Raw genomic sequence first — 19,329 nt, 5'->3', positions numbered from 1 at the left:
ACACGTCTTCACGCAGCGCACTACGATCAGGTAGAAGGCGTTGCACGCAGATAACTGGTAGCGAGGCTTAAGAACGACATACCAGGAGACGTAAGTTTAAAAACGGTTTCGTAATACGGATGGTATCAAAACATGCAACATGGTTCGTGTTCTGTAATGCGTTTATAATTTTCAGGTAAATGAGAGCGGAGGAAACACTACTGAGAATCTGCAATTCGAGCCAGCTGCAGGGTCGCTCAAATCATTGCGACGAGTGGCAAGCCGTTTTCGGTGGGACCACTCGTAAAATCGTGCATGGTAGCAGTTGCAGAATGTTTGTTTCCAAGGGAGGTGCAGGCAATTGAAGGGGTTTGCCTGTCGAAGCAAACAATGTCTCGTCGAATCCTGGACATGGCAGCGGATTTAGAGACACAGCTCAGGAAAAAGGCGGAGAGCTTTGTTGCATTTTCGCTAGCACTTGACGAAAGCACCGATATATCGGACTGTGCTCAGCTTGCAGTCTTCGTGTGTGGTGTCGACATGGAGCTGCAAGTAACTGAAGAACTCTTGGATGTGGTACCACTCGATTACACTGCAACAGGACGTGACATTTTTGAAGCCGTTTGTGAATCAGTGGACAACATGAATAAGCTCCATCCTGTAGCGACAGACGGTGCACCACAAATGATCGGGCGTCACCAAGGTTTTGCTCCTCGTTTGAAAAATAAACACAGGGACGAATTCGGGAAAGACATTTTGACTCTACTGAAACAGTAGAGCCGGGATGGTGTAATGACAGATGTCGTGAGTGTGTGAATTTTGTGCGGCGTCACGGTATGAGTCATCGCCAATTCAAAGGATTCCTGAAATATATGAAGCGGAGTATGGGGATATGCCCTACCACAGTACATTTTATTGGCTGAGTCGGACAAAAGTTCTTATGTTTCCTTACCATTCGTGAGGAAATATCCCTGGTGGTGCGTGGTCTGAAAGATATAAAATGGATATCAGACCTGGCGTTCCTAGCTGACATAACTATGCATCTGAATAATTTAAATCTGTCATTGCAGGGCAAAGGGTAGCTAATCGTCGACATGCACGACCAGATCAATGCGCTCATGGAAAAGTTACGTTTATTTGAGAGGCAGATGAGTAATGGACATTTAACGTTCTTCAATCGTCTTGCTTCCTTAAAATTACCTGAAGGTAGTACTTACGGCGATTACCAAGCAAAGTTAAAGCAGCTCATCACGTCGTTTGAAACACGATTCCGAGACCTCACTAGTTTGGAAATGGAACTTAAGGAAGGTGTTCAGCACTCCTTTTTCAGTTTCCCCCGATGACTTGTCATCGTCACTTGAGTTGGACATTATTGATTTGCAAAATTCAACTTTGTTGAAAGAGAGGTACTACAACACGTTGGATTTGTCACGATGGTATCGTTCATTACAGCAAAAAACATTTCCCAAGCTTCACAACAATGCCGCTCAGATCATGTGCTTGTTTGGATCTAGGTATTGTTGTGAGCAGCTCTTCTCAGCAATGAAAAGAGTAAAAAGTCAGATCGTTTCTTCAGGATGCAACAATGAAGGCCATCCTCAGCATTAACGCTCCAAACACTTTGACGCCTGATATTTCCGATCTTGTAATGAAAAAAAAAATGTCAAGCTACAGAGGCCCAATAAATTTAGTATGCAATTTCTTGTAAAACAGTTGTTTCTTATTTATTTCCTGAACATCGTATTTCCTGGTGTAGCATCTCACCACGTCTTAGCAGCTAAGAGTATGAGGCCTGTCGATCTTGGAAGACGCAACTGGCACATCAAAACGCTTGCCTTGCCACCTGCCTCAGCCAGCTGTGCCACGTGCCGGCGTGCCGACCCACTTGAATGGTCACAGCGAGCGACACGGCTCCCTGGAGCAGGGAGCGCTCCGCAGCTCACAACGGAGCCGACGAGCTGGAACAGCCTGGTCTAATGTCTCGTCAGTTCTCAGAAAGGGGTACGAATCTGGAACTATCACCCAGTTTACTGCCTGCATATTGACACATAGGCGACAGGCTTTCTCCCCATTTACTGATTTCTTTGGTACAACGACCACGGGAGACGCCCACGCACTCGAGGAGGGCTGTATGATTCCTGCAGCTAATTGCTGCTGCATTGCATCTTCAACTACAGGCTGCAAATCGTATGGTTCAAATGGCTCTGAGCTCTATGGGACTCAACATCTTAGGTCATAAGTCCCCTAGAGCTTAGAACTACTTAAACCTAACTAACCTAAGGACATCACACACACCCATGCCCGAGGCAGGATTCGAACCTGCGACCGTAGCAGCCCCGCGGTTCCAGACTGCAGCGCCAGAACCGCTAGACCACCACGGCCGGCAAATCGTATGGTATACTGTAAAGTTTTTTTTTTGCAATTGGCCGGGCTTCTCTGGTCGGAATTTTGTGCTGAACCAAATCTGTGGCCGGTAAGAATTGCCTCTCTTCAAACAACCAAGAAAATTCTTCTAACACTGGCAGCGACATCCTTTCCTACTCACTGTTTAAATGACCTAACTTCTCTGCTAACTGTGTCCTTAATGTCAACGCGATATAGTGCACTTCTCTAACTGAACATTTCTTTCTTCTCCTGCCTTTCTCTTCTTTACTTCGCTGCTTCTCAGCTCCTCCTATTTTCTCAAAAATTTCCTGTCCGCTGGCAAAAATAGTACCCTTCGGTATTACAACATCTCTTACACCACAATTATCTATACTTACTGGTATCGCAAAACCCTTCTGTCTCCTTTCCAGCTGGCAGACACTTCTCTTTATATGTACTGACCGGCGATCTAAAACATCATTCTGGGTGAGCAGATCAATCAGAATGTCTGTCTTAGGCTGTTTTTTTGTTATTTTTGACATCTATCCAGAGAATCTTCCCTTCTTATCGCCCACCTCTGCGGTTTTTGGGAGACTGTGAATGGCGCCTTTCACAGCTCCTTGATGTCTGACGGGGCTGCGCACTGCCAAATTGATTAATTGCTTCACCGAACTGCACAGTTCACGTTCGATAATCCACAATCCCCTGATAAGGGTGTAGGAAGTCATTCCCTAGTATGACATCAAAATCACCCTTCTTTAACCTTACTACTTCCATCTATTGACTGTATTTACCCTCGTCTACTTGCAGATTCACTACACACGAACCAGCAGGGACAATTACCTCTTCATCTCGATGGTGAGTGTTCATCGGAGGTGAGGGTATCATCTGGAGTGCCCCAGGGAAGAGTGGTAGCTGTTGTTTTCTATCTACATAAAAGATCTTTTGAATAGGGTGGATAGCAATGTGCTGCTGTTTGCTGATGATGCTGTGGTGTACGGGAAGGTTTTGTCGTTGAGTGACTGTAGGAGGGTACAAGATGACTTGGACAGGATTTGTGAGTGGTGTATAGCATGGCAGCTAACTCTAAATATAGATAAATTTAAATTAATGCAGATGAATAGGAATAAGAATCCTGTAATGTTTGAATACTCCATTAGTAGTGTAGCACTTGACACAGTCACATCGATTAAATATTTGGGCGTAACATTGCAGAGCGATATGAGGTGGGAGAAGCATGTAATGGCAGTTGTGGGGAAGGCGAATAGTGTCTTCGGTTCATTGGTAGAATTTTGGGAAGATGTGGTTCATCTGTAAAGGAGACCGCTTATAAAACACTAATACGACCTATTCTTGAGTACTGCTCGAGCGTCTGGAATCCCCATCTGGTCGGATTGAGGGAGGACATAGAAGCAATTCAGAGGCGGGCTGCTAGATTTGTTACTGGTAGGTTTTATCATCATGCGAGTGTTACGGAAATGCTTCAGGAACTCGGGTGGGAGTCTCTAGAGGAAAGGAGGCGTTCTCTTCATGAATCACTACTGAGTAAATTTAGAGAACCAGCATTTGAGGCTGACTGCAGTACAATTTTACTACCGTCAACTTACATTTCGCGGAAAGACCACAAAGATAAGATAAGAAAGATTAGGGCTCGTACAGAGGCATATAGGCAGTCATTTTTCCCTTGTTCTCTTTGGGTGTGGAACAGGGAGAGAAGATGCTAGTTGTGGTACGAGGTACCCTACACCACGCACCGTATGGTGGATTGCGGAGTATGTATGTAGATGTAGATATATTAGGGGTGTGGGTGGGTGGCGGAACCATTCCCCCCATACATTTCCCTGATTGGCCCCCGCATTGCGGTGGTGGCTGCACGTCTGATTAGAAAATTGGGACTTAGCTGGACAAACATTATTAGAATGACCTACGGTCTGACAGATGGTGCAGAAAGGTGGACGACAGCGCATTGCCATGTGGTTGGGTCTCTCACAATGCTGACAAAATACTTTCCTTGCTGGAACCGGCACTGGGTCCGGCGGGCGCAGTGCGGAAGTGCAAAAGCGCAATACCTCTTTGCGTACAATTGCCAAATGAACAGCTTTAACAAAGAAGTGGGGGGCTGCTTCGACTTCAACTCCGATGCAGGGGTCAATACCGCGAACAAACACATCAATTGCATGTGCTTCTGCTTCTGAGTGCAAGATCCTATTTTCATTGGACTTTTCTCCTAGCTTGTAGGTACGACAAGGTAGGGTTTGTAGGCAATCTGCAAAGGCTTCAAAATCCTCATTAGGCTTTTGCCTAAGGGTTGATAACTGATCTCTGTAATATCTGGTACCTCTGGTTCGGAATAACGCCTAGTTTGTACACGAGGCTACATTGACCAATAGATCATCTGGCCAGACACACATGCGACTCTCATCACAAATATTCTGTAGGAACGTAGCCACATTTTCGTGGGACTTCCCAGAAAAGGTGGGGATGAAATCAGCCGCAGAAAAATTGCTTACAGTCGCCATGTTAGCAGCAATTGTGGCATTTGCATTAGAGACAGAATTAGTGTTAGTTGCTGTGGTTTGAGCATTCGTTACAGGGGTGGAGATAGCCACAAGTACGGAAGTTGGCACACTAGCTTCCAGCGTCTGTTTCAAGATGCGGTTTTGTTGAAGTAGCTCCTGATTTTATGCAAACAATTGGCGCATTTGTGCACTTATGGCCTCGAGCAGGTCTTGCGAGGCTGGTGCCTCTGCAGGAGTATCACGTTCCGTGCTTGTATTCCGATTGGCATGTTTACAGATTCAAGGGACGCTAGTGACAAAAAAAAAATAATGGTTACAAAAAAGGACAGTCACAAGGTTTCCTAATCCAGCGGCGGACGACTCATGACGTTTATGTTCGAAGCGGCGCTGCGACTTACGTAGTAGTGGAGTCGGCACGATGTGTTGGTGGCAGTGACAGCGTGGTGGAGTGGCGCCAGCTGGCGACATGCCGGTGGATGGCAGCGGGCAGTGGCAGCATCTGGACCCTCGGGCAGCGGCTGATGCGATGGCGGCAGGCGACACAACGTTGACCGGTACGCGGCGCAGGCCCCTCGGCTGTGGCGAGAGCGGCTGGTAATGGTGGGCGACGCGGCAGCGTGCCAGCAGCGGCTGTCATGGCGGCGGCCCAGCCGGTCGCGCAGCGCAGGCCCCTCGAACTCAGACAACGGGCAGCGCGGCGGCATCTGGCTCACGTGGCTGACTAGCCTGGGCTGCCACGCTGCAGCGCACGCCCTGTGCATGTTTACTGGCGCAGCCACGGCCCGCGTGGAGGAAACGTGGCGACCGGATGGCGCATTCCATGCGCGAAGTGCATGGCGTCTTGCCCGAAAGAATTTAGTGTAGCGACAAAGTCGCTATCGGAATGTATCCACACTTATGACACCAGTTGTACAGGATGGGCGGATGGGAAGGTGGTGGGCGACATTAAAACATCAGGATAATATTTAGACAAAGGCTATTTATTGGCAAAGCATGTTAAAAAGGGGTCACATTGCCAGTTCTAGGTAGGTGAGGGTGAGCTAGAAGATAAAGTATGATGAAGGTTGGTGTCCGCGAAAACTAAGTCCACAGTGCCGCAGCACTTGGAGAAGCAGAAGATGTTCACTGCTACAGGAGAGCAAGAAAACAAGAGAGCAGGCCCGGTGACTGGCGGTCAGGTATATTCGACGCACCACGCGGCTTCCTCTGCCCTCATTGGTCGGGATCGAGGAAACCGTGCAGGTGTTATGGAACTTTCCAGAGCGCATAGCGTACCCTCGTCAGCACACGAGCGAGGCACGTGCTCACGGTGCCCTTCCTCGGTGCTGACTTCCTGTTGCTAGACCGTGGGACGAAAGAATTTACAGAAAGCCGACACTGCTGGTCGCGGCTTGGCTGTAAAGCAAAAATGAAGTTACCTGTGGGAGTTAAAAGAATAAATTAAAATTTTCCTACTGACTGGCTCATCCTTTACACTACAAATAACCCGTAACTAGCCACTAGTTTCATAAATGCTCTCTCCTTAGTGCTCGCTTCACCAAAGTGTAGACTGAAATCACCACACACTGCAATTTTTTATTTCAAGTGCATTAAGAAGCAGAGGCAAGATTCCATTTGGTTGAGAAAATTTTCATATTTGCCATTTTGTTATACAATTATATTCAGATCTAATAACTACAAAATAGCCAACTCTAAGTCTAGGTCCACAGAGCAACTTTTTAAATCAATTTCACTAAAATTTGATTTTCTGTCGCCATATGTCAATACGCCATGAAAGAAAGCAGTGTTCAGTACCAAGCACTTATGATGTTCAGGTATTCAGTACAGTTATAGTACTCAGCATCTTGTGCTGACAATGAATGTTCATGTTGACACATCTATAGAAAATGACAACACATCAAGTTTAGTTGTAAGACATTGTACTTTGGCAATACTGATAACTATAGGAGTGATATTCTGAGTGGTATCTGATCCATTTCACTTACTTGCTCTAAATACCTGTTTGTCAGGAAGGAGCCTATTTTACAGGGATATTGATCATCCTTTGGAATAAAAAACGCTTTATCATAACGTTTTTGGGCCATTGCTTTATCTTATAGCTCAAAATCAAGACTAAGTCTGAAACTTTTATTAAGTTGCTTAGTTTCAAGCTTCTCAGCTGTAAAGTTGTTATGCTTAGGAAACTGATTATATCCTCTGGAGTTGTTCCTCTTCTGACTGCTCAGATGAAACCAAGCCCTTTTTTCGCCACACAGCATTTCTTATTCTTTGCTTGTACCAACTATTGTTTTAGTAACGCTATAAGATTTGGCGTTTCAGATGCAATCAAATTATGTGATGGTGGGAGCGCATTTTTTTTTTTGTTATTTGTAGTGCACTTTTATACAAATGCCTATGTTCTTCAGTGACAAAGCATACGTTTCCCCTACTTTTCCTATGCACTTGTTCAAAAGGTCTCTCAATTTCCGACGAATTTTCGCCTGTGGGATTTACAAGATCTTTAGGAATATTTAGATTACAACAACATATAATTAGACATTTCTTATGTACATTTGGAGAGTATGTCACTGTAGCTACTTTTTTTTTAGGCCCTATATCACAAGAAAATCAGACCGCAGAAACTGACATAAAAAAATGAGACACCGATTCTGTTTACTTCCAATTTTTTTATATGCAATATTTTTTATGTATTGCTGGTGTTGTGATCAGTCCGAAGACTGGCTTGATGCTGTTCTCCATGTCTGCAGACTACACATTTTAACAGAAATCGGTGTACTAGAATCGTCCTCTCCAACGAAAATTTCGAAGGCCTCCATTGAATGCAAGAAAGTAAGAAAAACGGGTGTGAACAGAACTAACATAGAACGTGAACAATACACTTACAATGCATTTAAATCGAACAGTTCACCCACAGACTCCTAATCATTAACAGATATTAGTCAACAACGACGAAACTAGCTTCTGTTTTATTTGAAACAAAGACAAATTTGGAATCATGTGCCTCGCACAACATTACGGATCACAGCAAAAATTAAACAGAAACAACCAATATATCAACAACGCAATTCAAAGACTGCAATACAACGAGAAGGTCGTAATACGGAACACAATATGATGAAACCAACATCTGTGTAATGTCATGTCAGATGATTTTTCAGGTTTTGACTTGTGCTAAGTCGCAATTATTTCCACTAGATATCGGCCACCCTGTCGAAATTGCAATATTAGGTTTAAGAAATGAATGATTTTACATTAAAAAAGCGACCACGTTGCCATTTATAAAATTTTACATGACTGTGAACCCCAGTTACGGGATGTTAGTTTTCATTCAGATTTCTAGAATGTACTACTTTGCAGAGTAACAAAAACGTTTCCAGGTACACACTTTACCATCAGATTACCAGGTGCGCCCCTAAATTATAAAAGAAGTATGTTATCCTCTAACACTTGTATTACTAGCGCGAACAAAGTTAACACTCGGCGCGCTGGCTGATGGGAGAGACTGTAAATGGGAAATCCTGTACAGCCGCTCCCATAAGTCTCAGCACTGAGTGTCAACGTTGTTTGCGCGAATAATACACTCATCAAGAAAAGTTTTGCATCACCCCAGTTCCTAGAACTCCTGAAGATAGACATTGTATCACAGACAGTCCCTTTGACTGTTCAGAGATGTCACTAAACCCGCCCAAAGATGTAAACAACCATACATGAGCAACGCGTATCAGACGGAGGGGGTCAGACAGCAGATCAGCTCCAGTCATTCCATCAGGAAGGACAAGGCTCGTGTTGTCTGTAGTTCAAACACGCCTAGACGGTCAATGCCGCGGTTCGATCGCGTCCGCGTTGTTACTTTGTGCCAGGAAGGGATATCAACAAGGGGAAGTGTCCAGGTGTCTCGGAGTGAACCAAAGCGATGTTGTTCGGACATGGAGGAAATACAGAGACACAGGAACTGTCGATGATATGCCTCACTCAGGCCGCCCATGGGCTACTACTGCAGTGCATGACCGCTACCTACGATTATGACTCGGAGGAACCCTGACAGCAACGCCATCATGTCAAATAATACTCTTTGTGCAGCCACAGGACGTCATGTTATCACTCAGACTGTGTGCAATAGGCTGCATGATGCGCAACTACACTCACGACATCCAGGACAAGGTCCTTCTTTGCAACCACAACACCATGCAGCGTGGTACAGGTGGGCCCAATAATATGCCGAATGGACCGCTCAGGATTGGCATCACATTGTCTTCACTGATGAGTGTCACATATGCCTTCAACAAGACAATCGTCAGAGACGTGTTTGGAGGCACCCCAGTCAGGCTGAACGCCTTAGACACACTGTCCAGCGAGTGCAGCTAGGTGGAGTTTCCCTGCTGTTTTGAGGTGGCATTATGTGGGGCCGACGTACGCCACTGGTGGTCATAGGAGGCGCCATAACGGCTGTATGATACGCGAATGCCATCCTCTGTCCGATAGTGCAACCATATCAGCAGCATATTGGCGAAGCATTCGTCTTCATGGGCGACAATTCGCGCTCCCATCGTGCGCATCTTGTGAATGACTTCCTTCAGGATTACGACATCGCTCGATGAGAGTGGCCAGCATGTTCTCCAGACATGAACCCTGTCGAACATGCTGCGATAGATTGAAAGGGGCTGTTTATGGACGACGTGACCCACCAACCACTGAGGGATCTACGCCGAATCGCCGTTGAGGAGTGGGATAATCTGGATCAACAGTGCCTTGATGAACTTGTGGATAGTATGCCACGACGAATACAGGCATGCATCAAGTCAAGAGGACATGCTACTGGGTATTAGAGGTACTGGTGTGTACAGCAATCTGGGCCATCACTTCTGAAGGTCTCGCTGTATGGTGGTACAACATGCAATGCGTGGTTTCATGAGCAATGTAAAAGGGCGGAAATGATATTTATGTTGATCTCTGTTCCAGTTTTCTGTACAGGTTCCAGAACTCTCGGAACTGAGGTGTTGCAAAACTTTTTTTGATGTGTCTATTTCGTAAAGCAATAATGCGGATTTTCATGCTTTGTTTTCTCCATATTCGTAGCTAATTAGCATGCCACTAGGAGTGCTACTGTAGTTCCCTGTTTCAGTATCGTAACATGGGAACTGCACTACTTATCCACTGTCAAGTTACATTAAAGTGACCACCTGTCAGAAGTCGGAACAATAACATTTGCATCACGGACTGCTGAGAGACATGCAGGAAGACAATCAGTGAAGTTCTGAAGGGTAGCAAAAGGGACGTGGAGCCGTCCTGACTTTTGTGCTGTGGTCAGCTGAGCTAGGTTTCTCAATTGAAGACCGATGACGCGAAAAGTCCGATTGAGATGGTCCCGCACATTCACGATTGAGTGTGAATCAGGGGAATTTGGTGGCCAAAGCAGTATGGAAAAACTCATCCTGGAGCTCCTCGAACCACTCACGTACACTGCAAGCTGTGTGATTCCTTTCACTGTCCTGCTGGTAGAAGTCATCATTCTGAGGAAAAAACAAACTGCATGCAGGGTGGACGTCCGCCGCTCGTGGTCTCGCGGTAGCGTTCTCGCTTCCCGAGCACGGGGTCCCGGGTTCGATTCCCGGCGGGGTCAGGGATTTTCACCTGCCTCGAGATGACTGGGTGTTTGTGTTGTCCTCATCATTTCATCATCATCCAGGAAAGTGGCGAAATTGGACTGAGCAAAGATTGGATACTTGTATGGGCGCTGATAACCACGCAGTTGAGCGCACCACAAACCAAACATCATGCAGGGTGGACATGGTCCGCAAGGACAGATACATTCTTTGGTTGATGGGTTGTGCCTTCCAGAATGGCGAGATCACCTAGCGAATGCCATGAAAACATTCCCCAGACCATAACGCTCCCTCCTCCTGTCTAGATCGCCACGAAGATTGTTGCAAGATTGTATATGCCAATAGCCATCTGTCTAACCGACCATAAAACGTGATTCATTTGGAAGGGCCACCTTTCGCCACTCACTGGACGTCTAGTTGCAAATTCTAGTCTTCATCACCGATGAGCAACAGGCAGCATAGACGCATGAACCAGGCACCATCAGGGGCAGAGATCCATAGACAGTAACATTCGCTGAACGGTCGGTGAGGAGACTAGCCAGCCGCTGTGGCCGAGCGGTTCTAGGCGCTTCAGTCTGGAACCGCTTTGCTGCTATGATCGCAGGTTCGCATCCTGCCTCGGGCATGGATGTGTGTGACGTCCTTAGGTTAGTTTGGTTTAAGTAGTTCTAAGTCTAGGGCACTGATGACATTAGATGTTAAGTGCCATAGTGCTTAGAGTCATTAGAACCAATTTTTCGGTGAGGAGACTGTTGGTAGCCCCGTGGTTCACCTGGATGGTCAGTTGCTCAACAGTTGAACGTCTATTAGCTTGCACATGTCTCAATTGCCGTAGTTGACCCCATCATAATTAAACCACAGTCGCCTTGGCGCCAGTTTCGGATAGGGCCGTTTTGAATTCACGGTATACCTTAACCAACAGGGCATGCAAACAGTTTACAAACTTGGCTGTTTTGGAAGTGATTCCTCCCTTGGTCTGAAAGCCAAAGATCGTGCCATTTTGGACGTCAGATAAATCGCTTCGTTTCTGATTTATGACAACTACTGCATCCCTTCGACAAGCTTTATACACACTCCACTGCGAGTGGTTACACCTGCCATCTGTGAGTGATTATTGCACATGGATGTCGAATACAAGCGGTGGTCACGTTAATGTGACTAGACCGTGTAATTTGGTTTTCTGTATTGCATGATATTTGTGGTGTGCGTACTGTAAGACCCTCTTTATACACACCATCAGATTATTTGACTTGTCCCTCTATGCGAGTGTCAGCAATATGTCTCGTGGTCTTATCGTGACGTGTTTATCTTCTGCCGTTAGGTCAGACGATAGAAATTCCACTTGAACACTTAGAGTAGCAGCTTGACGGTGACCAACTTTAAACTGAACTTGATTAATTTTCACACACATTTATTAAAATAACAAAAAGCATAGAAATTACGTAACTTGATTCTGGATGCTGTTTACAATTGACAATCTGAAGTTCCTCTGGTCTTGGTACGTTAATCTTATTCTCACATATCTCTGATACTTGACAAAGTGTCTATGCATTTCTCTTCATGGCTATGTACAAGAATATGATAATCTTATTAGGCGCAGACTGAAACTTGACTACAGACTAATGCAGACTGACTAATCGGAGGTCTGTACACCCGTTATAATACCTTGTGTGTTCAGGTATCACTGCGCGAGTGTGATCCGCGAGGAGAAAAGGTTCTACGTTAGCAGCAATCTCATCGGCTGCATTACATATTAATATGCGGATCGGCGGAAGCAGAATTTGGTCCGTCTCTAAGACAGCGCCATCTCGTAGTGCGGAGACGGACGAGCGCTGTACCTGCGCTGTTGTGCTTAGCGGGGCGCGCTCTAGGGGGAAAGTTGTGTACGCGCTGACTACGCAGAACTATGTACACAACAATATTAAGTAATGAAAAAGTATTGTGGCGGCCAGAGGTCTGCACTGATCCGCTGATATCCGTAGTTTATCGTCACAGCCCGTTATTTGAAGATTTATTTACTTTACCTGGGTTTAATATGAAAAGCAGTTTCGGATTGTGAACTATTTTTATGTTAAAATTAAATGCAATGGCGGCAACGTTAAAAGAAACTGGGGCCTCTTTTGTTAAATAATTGACTTCACTCAGACCGTTTACGAAAGTTAATGTTATTTCTTCTAAAAGTAGCAACGGCCCACAGTTTTGGCTTGGAGATCTTTTGGTAAAATTCGTTACTGACGGTGAATTTAAATTGTTTCCTTCGGAAATTAGTTACTATCAGATTTCGTAATATTGAAATGATTGCAATATCTATCGCATTTCATCAACAAAAGACTATGGCGCATAAAATATCGCATGCAAACAATAATAACCAAAATAAATGCTTCCATATTTAAGAAAATACAAAAATTATGAATCTGTAAAGGAAGGACAGGTTTATAAATGAAATATGGTAAAACTTTAACAATATATTTTAAAGAAATAAAAGTCAACTTACACGACTCGACACAGCAAAACATTTTATGCCTAATATTAAAACAAAAGATACTATACATGTAACGTGCGATATTTGAATGCACGCACTTGATATTCTGATTTCTAATAACAGTTCCAGTTGCAAATAATTAAGTAACAATGTAAGAAAGATCTCATATGACCATTTCATCGGATCCCCAGAAATAACTGCGTAACATGAATCAAGTGTGTAGCGACCCGCAGCCGCCTATCGTGTGTGTGTGTGTGTGTGTGTGTGTGTGTGTTTGTACGCGAGTGCCAAATTTTCGCGCGTGCGTCAGTAGTTCCGTGAGCGCCGCCAGAGGCGCTAAGTTTATTCGTGCGAAGCGAGGATCATTTATTCCTTGTTTTTGTTACCTTTTGTATATTAATTCTTCTATGTTTTTTTATTTCTCATTCTCTAGCGTGTGTTCCTTTCATATGTGTTTAGTAGCGCTAGCAACGAGGAGCTCACTGACTTCGACTAGACTACTGTGCATCACACTAGAATCGTTAGCTCTTTATTTTAGTGCATTCACCATATTTACAGAATACAAGCCGCTGACGTTCGCCTTCTGGCAAAATAATCTGAGTTGCTCATCGAGGCAATAGAATCAACTGCTATACTTTCACCACGGACATTCTTCATATTTCTGGGTTCGACAACATTGCACTCACAGACGCACAGAGATCAGACCAAGAGCTGCAAGACCTGTTACAAGATGCACGGACTTCACTGCAACTACAACCCATAGACATTCCTGGTGTCGGGGTGCAACTGTATTACGACGTGTCCATGGCCAAGCCACGTCCATACCTGCCTTGGAACTTCCAACGGCAAGCATTCGAATCCCTACACAGCCTGAGCCACCCAGGTACGAGATCTACACTCTGTCTGGTTCCAGATCGCTTCATGTGACCGGGAGCTAAGAAGGATTGTAGAGAGTGGACGAAGTGTTGTCTCCAGTGCCAATGCAGTAAAGTCGGCAGACACGTGCATGCGCTAGTAGGTAATTTCAAAAATGGTTCAAATGGCTCTGAGCACTATGGGACTTAACATCTGTGGTCATCAATCCCCTAGAACTTAGAACTACTTAAACCTAACTAACCTAAGGACATCACACACATCCATGCCCGAGGCAGGATTCGAACCTGCGACCGTAGTAGTAGGTAATTTCCCCAACGTCACAGTGCAATTCACACATGTTCATGTTGTCGTCGGACAGCTGCTGCCTTCAAACGGCCATCATTACCTGCTCACCATCGTCGACAGATTCACTCGTTGGCCGGAAGCAGTACCAATAGCTAATATCTCGGCCTAAACCTTGGCGCATGCCTTTTTGTCGTGTTGGATATGGCGGTTTGGCTGCCCGCTCCACGTCACCCGTGATAGAAGCAGACAATTCGAGACCGAATTGTTTGGAAAACAGTCAGTACTTTGTGGCGTGAACCAGCTTCGGACAACCACCTACCACCCGGCAAGCAATGGAATGGTGGAACGAGGACATCACACACTAAAAGCAGCCCTGATGTGCTATGCGACTGGTTGCACTGAGGCTTCACCAATCGCCCTACTCGGATTCCGAAACACATATAGACCCAAACTGGGTGATTCCTCGGCTGAACTAGTATATGGGGAAACGCTGAGACTACCCTGCGATTTCATAGAAGCAGCTCCAAAACAGGAAGTGGATCCTTCTACGCTCGCTGGGTGTCTCAGAGAGCATATCCAGAAGATATGCCCACTGTAACACCTACCTTTGTATCAATACGTCGATGTCAATTTGTAGTATTGGTTATGTGTAGTGTTGCATCTGTCATGGAAATTCTTTGACTATGTATACATGTTTCACTTATGTGAATTTTTGAGCGATGTTGTTTAAATTATGCTTGTGGATTTAAATAACTAATGAAATGATTGTTATATAATGTACTATAAATGACTTGGTCCATAGTTAGGGAATGTAGGGTAAATGTAAAAGATCTGGGGAAGCCCCACAGCTACGGAAGTAGCCTGGCGGGGTGGAAAAGGTGTGGTTGGTGCACAAATGGAAACTCGTCCTTTGTGACGAGTAAGGAGTCTGGGCTGGGCCGTGCTGTGGTTAACACCTCGCTAGCAGTAGCGGATCATTGTGGTCATATTCCTGGAGTTTTGAGGCCAGAAGAGCTTAAGGGCAGTATTTATAGGCCTCGTATGCTGCATCTGGGGATACCATTATCATGGCATGGTTTCTGTCCCAATAAAAGTAAAATTGTAACACCAAGAAGATATGTAACAGAGTGAGGCCAACAGTATTGCTATGACTGCATCGCTGCCAGGTTAAAAGCCACTGCAAATTACGCCACCAGTCTTCCACTAAATTGCTTACATTTGGCACTCTGTTAATGGACCAGCTATTTGTGAAATTTGGTTGGTTTTAATAATAATCGTGGTGTTGCTAAAAACTCTATCACGCACCTGTGATTATCCAAAATCACAAACCTGGAAGTTGATGATACTGCAAGTCAACCTCCAACAATTATTGTGTCGTCAATTGCTTCATTGTCTTCAGACAAATACTGTTCACAGCCGAAACCTGGACAATCTGTTAAGGGATGATCATTTCAGAAGCCTTGGTTGATCAAATATACATGGCTAGAATATGAAGCATCTACCAAAAATTTTTTTTGCAAAACCTAAAAAGAGGCAGATGCTAAAACTCTATTACAATTTTCTTCAAAAGAAGAAGATGCATCTACTTCCGTGGGGTTTTCTAACTGGAAAAAGGCTTTGGAAAAATTCCATCTTCATGAAAATACGTTTATGCATAAAGGTGTTCTGAAACTAAATTCTATAACTAACCAAAGCGTAGCTTCCCAGTCGAATGAACAGTTAGATAGTGATATTAAGAAAGGCCGTTTAGCTCTTGAGAGAATTTTTACTACTGTGCATTTTCTATGCCAACAAGGACTAGCAATTAGAGAGCACCAAGATGTAAACTCAAATTTTTTTCAATCGTTCCAACTCCGAAAGAATGACATACCTGAGTTTAAAGATTGATTAGGACGTTCGGCGTATAAGTGGAGGTCCCACCGTATTCAAAACGAGCTCATTGATCTACTAGGAAAGTCTGTGTTGAGAAAGGTATTGGCTTCAATCAAGAAGACTGAACATTTTTCTATTATGGTTGACAAAACAAGTGAGTCTTCGATTCACGAACAAGTGTCATTTTGTATTTGTACTGTCAATGATTCCTTAATCATCAACAAAGACTTTATTGGCTTATACGAGACCCCTAACACTGAATCACAAACTCAAGACATTTTTGCTCGTCTTGATTTGTCAATGGATAACTTAAGAGGACAGTGCTACGATGGTGCCTCGAATATGAGAGGTAAGTTCAAAGGACGAAAAAAGTTAGTTTTGGATATACATCCGAAAGCACGTTATGTGCACTGCACTGCTCACCGTTTAAACTTGGCAGTTGTAGACAGTCACCGCCACCTTACTTCTATGAGGGTTATTATGGCTTTAGCCAAGGACTTAATAAACACTGAAAGGGAATCCAAGAAAAGGATAGGACTTTTCAGAAGCATATGCTGTGAGAGCACCAACGACCAAGCTGGTCTATGACCCCGTTGCCTGACTCCATGAACTATGCAAGCTTCTAGAATCTTGAGAATATTGAAAAACTTTGAAGAAGTTCTGGAGTTTTTTGAAACACTTTTTGCAGAGGACAAAATAGAGGCTCATTACAAATGTGCAGGTCAGTGTCACAATTCAAGACTTTCTTAATATGTCATCATTGCCATGCAATGCACCCAGTAGAAGATGTCAATGAAAAAATTCAATGCCCTCATCTAAGTGTTGCTGAACCGGAGAAGGGCTTGATTTGTATATTGAATGGAAGATGTGATAGTTTTGAACACTTTTGGGTATTGTGTTTAAAAGAAAATCTTTCACAAGTTGATGATCCTTCGCTTCCTCGGATCAAAGAACACCAAACAAGTATGGAAACAACAAAGCCAGCTCACCGCACACTTTCAAAACCACAAAGGAATACTACAAAGCAATTTACATTGAAGCTGGTGAAACAGTGCAATCTTGCATTACTGAGCGGTTTGCTTCAAGTGTACTCACACAGGTCACTTCAGTTAAACAAGAGTGCTTGCATTTAGTAAACACAGGTGAAACAAATTTGTAAAAATCATCTGAGAGACTGTGCTTACACTTGAATATGTTAGCTGATATCAATAACAAAAAACAACTGGTCTTTAAAAACATCCGTGATGTAAGAAAGTACATCACACATGTGCCTGCAGTAGGACAAATATTATGTGAAGTAGTGAAGTGCATTAAGCTTCTCCAAGTAGTTCCAGTTATGACAGCAACAGCTGAATGGTCATTTAGCCTCATTAGATGTCTGAAGTCATATCTCCGATCAGCAATGGGACAGAAGTGATTGAACAACATGACTGTTCTTCATGCCCACCAAGATGTTTTGAATGAATTGGAAATGCAACCAGTCATCAATGACTTCATATTCAGTAATCCAGTGAGATGGACGACATTTACACCTTTCTAAAGACACTCTAGCCCTAATAATGGCATTTAGAGCAATATTAAAAATGATTATAAGATAGAGAATTAAATACATACATAATGTTAAATATTCAGTTTCGAAACATTAGTACTAGTTTAGTACTGTATTACTATATTACTATCGTACTGTATTAGTTATTTTCAAATACTTAAACATTTTTAGGATGTAAGACCCACTTAAAATCCGCTATTTACATACTTTTTGACTGAAAGTATTGGGCATACTGTATTAACTTTATTAACTGTGTTAAAGCATTAAATCTGTGATATTGCTTTTATTTAATGAACCCTGAGCCTTATTCAAAGTAAGCTTAAATTAGCTATTTCGCTTATTAATCAAAGGGAGATTTCTGTGTGACAGCGATATTTTATGCTTTATTCTTTTAATGATAGTTAAGTTTTTATTTAAATATAATTTCAGTCTTTTCAGAGATATATATTGACTGCTCTGTATAGTCTATTAGGATGATTATTACTGTAAATTAAATTAGCTTTTTAGGAAAATACCATGTGTGTTTTTGTTTTGTTTCTTCTTTCAAAGCCTAAAAATGTGTCAGGCTTGTTGAGTTTCCAGGAGCGTCGAGTTATCGAGAGGCCAGTTTTCGCGGTTCTAAAGTTGATCATAAGACTCTAAAGTGATTTAAAGAAAATTTAAAACACACTATTCTTCATCTAAAATTTAGAAAATTTCCTGTGGCAGAACCCCCAGTATGCCCCCCCCCCCCCCACACACTATTTTTTATAAGTCAACGCACGTGCACCATGTTGCCAGGAGAGGAAACCGCACACTAGATATTCTCCTGAACAGGAAACATATCACTGCTGTCAATGTTGACAGAATCAAGCCAGCCTACGTTTTCCACGCGCCGCCACCATCAAACAAATAACTACCTTACCCACCGCCTGTTCCAACGCCGCTCCCAAGCAACAGAATCGACCCAGTCACCCACTCCCATTAGGCAGCAGCTCCTCCAACATAATGCACCACGAGGTCTGGCCATCATATGTATTTCCCAGTGCGTTTTCTGGACAGTGTTCCGATCCCTCCAAGGGGGCTGATGAAGTGAGGCACAGCTGCCTACCATGTGTGTGTGTGTGTGTGTGTGTGTGTGTGTGTAAATGTGCGAGTGTCAAATTTTAGTGCATGCGACAGTAGTTCTGCCCACACCGTCAGAGGTGCTAAGTACATTCGCGCGAAGTGCAGATCAGTTATTCCTTGTTTTTGTTACCTTTTGCGATTTAATTACTCTATGTTTTTTTTCTCTCTTTCTCTAAAGTGTTTATTCCTTCCATACTTGCTCACTGACCTTGACTAGATTATTGCACATTACCAGAATCTCGAGTGCTCTATTTTATATCCACATGTAAAAATAAAGTTCCATCATATAGTTTAACGTAATCTGGTGTACGCACCATTTTTGTAGCAGGCATGGATGTCAGAGGGCCTAACTGATTCACGCTTTGGCTAAAAGCTAACCGAGAGAGACAAGCACAATGGCAAAAAGAAAAGAGCAAAAGAACAAATGGCTCTGAGCACTATGGGACTTAACTTCTGAGGTCATCAGTCCCATAGAACTTAGAACTACTTAAACCTAACTAACCTAAGGACATCACACACATCCATGCATGAGGCAGGATTCGAACCTGCGACCGTAGCGGTCGCGCGGTTCCAGACTGTAGCGCCTAGAACCGCTAGGCCACCCCGGCCGGCTAGCAAAAGGACAGAACGAAAAAGCAAAGAGAGCGGTTCCTTTGTTACACAATTATTTATTTTAATTGTGCATTATCACCT

The sequence above is a fragment of the Schistocerca piceifrons genome, chromosome 5, assembly GCF_021461385.2.
Source record: "Schistocerca piceifrons isolate TAMUIC-IGC-003096 chromosome 5, iqSchPice1.1, whole genome shotgun sequence".
In the NCBI taxonomy this organism is placed as follows: Eukaryota; Metazoa; Arthropoda; class Insecta; order Orthoptera; family Acrididae; genus Schistocerca; species Schistocerca piceifrons.
Note: the sequence above shows the minus strand (reverse complement) of the source record.